The following is a 1076-nucleotide window of genomic DNA, read 5'->3' on the forward strand; positions in this document are numbered from 1 at the left end:
GAGTCCTGGGGCTTGAATTCAGGGGCTAGGCACTGTTCCTGAGCCTCTCTGTGCTCAAGGCTAGCATTCTACCACTTGAGCCACAGCACCATTTCTGGATTTTTCTGCTTCTGTGGTACCGAGGAATCAAACCCAGGGCTTCGTGCATGCTAGGCACTCTACCACTAAGCCACATTCTCAGCTCTTTCTTTCTTTCTTTCTTTCTTTCTTTCTTTCTTTCTTTCTTTCTTTCTTTCTTTCTTCCTTCCTTCCTTCCTTCTTTCTTTCTTTCTTTCTTTCTTTCTTTCTTTCTTTCTTTCTTCCTTCCTTCCTTCTTTTCTTTCTTTCTTTCTTTCTTTGGCTTGAACTCTGGGCCTGGGCACTGTCCCTCAGCTCTTTAGCTCAACGCAAGCACTCCACCACTTGAGCCACAGTGCCACTTCTGTTTTTCTGAGTGGTTTATTGGAAATAAGAGTATTATGGAGTTTCCTGCCCGGGCTGGCTTTGAACTGCAAGCACCAGAAAACCGGAAGTGATGCTATGGTTTAAAGTGGTAGACTGCTAGTTTTGAGTGAATAAACCTCAGGGATAGCATCCAGATTCTGACCTACAACTGACCAAAAAGGGAAGTTAACCGGGCTGGGAAGGTGGCTCAGTGGTAGAGTGCTAGCCTTGAGCTGAAGAGCTGAGGGACAGCGTGCAGGCCCAGAGCTCAGGCCACATGACCCACCAAAAAAAAAAAGTTAACCCAAGGACTGGAGTTGTAGCTCAATGGTAGAGCACATACTTAGCATGTGTGATGTGCTGCCACCCCTCACCCAAAAGCAAGCCCAACTGTCTCATTTCTCTTCTGCATTTTCCATCCTCTTATTACTCCATTTCATTTTCATAGTTTTGTTATTTATTGTACTGGGGTTTGAACCCAGGGACTGGCACTCAGCTTTACTCAGCTGGTGCTACATCTCTTGCATCTCTTGAGCCAAGCCTCCAGCCTTTGTTTGTTTGTTGTTGTTAACTAATTCAATTGCTCAATCTGCTGTTAAACCCTTTTTTTTTTTTTTTGGGTCCCATCGTGGGGCCTGAACTCTGGGCCTGGG

Source organism: Dipodomys ordii, unplaced genomic scaffold (assembly GCF_000151885.1).
Source record: "Dipodomys ordii isolate 6190 unplaced genomic scaffold, Dord_2.0 Scaffold26, whole genome shotgun sequence".
Lineage (NCBI taxonomy): Eukaryota > Metazoa > Chordata > Mammalia > Rodentia > Heteromyidae > Dipodomys > Dipodomys ordii.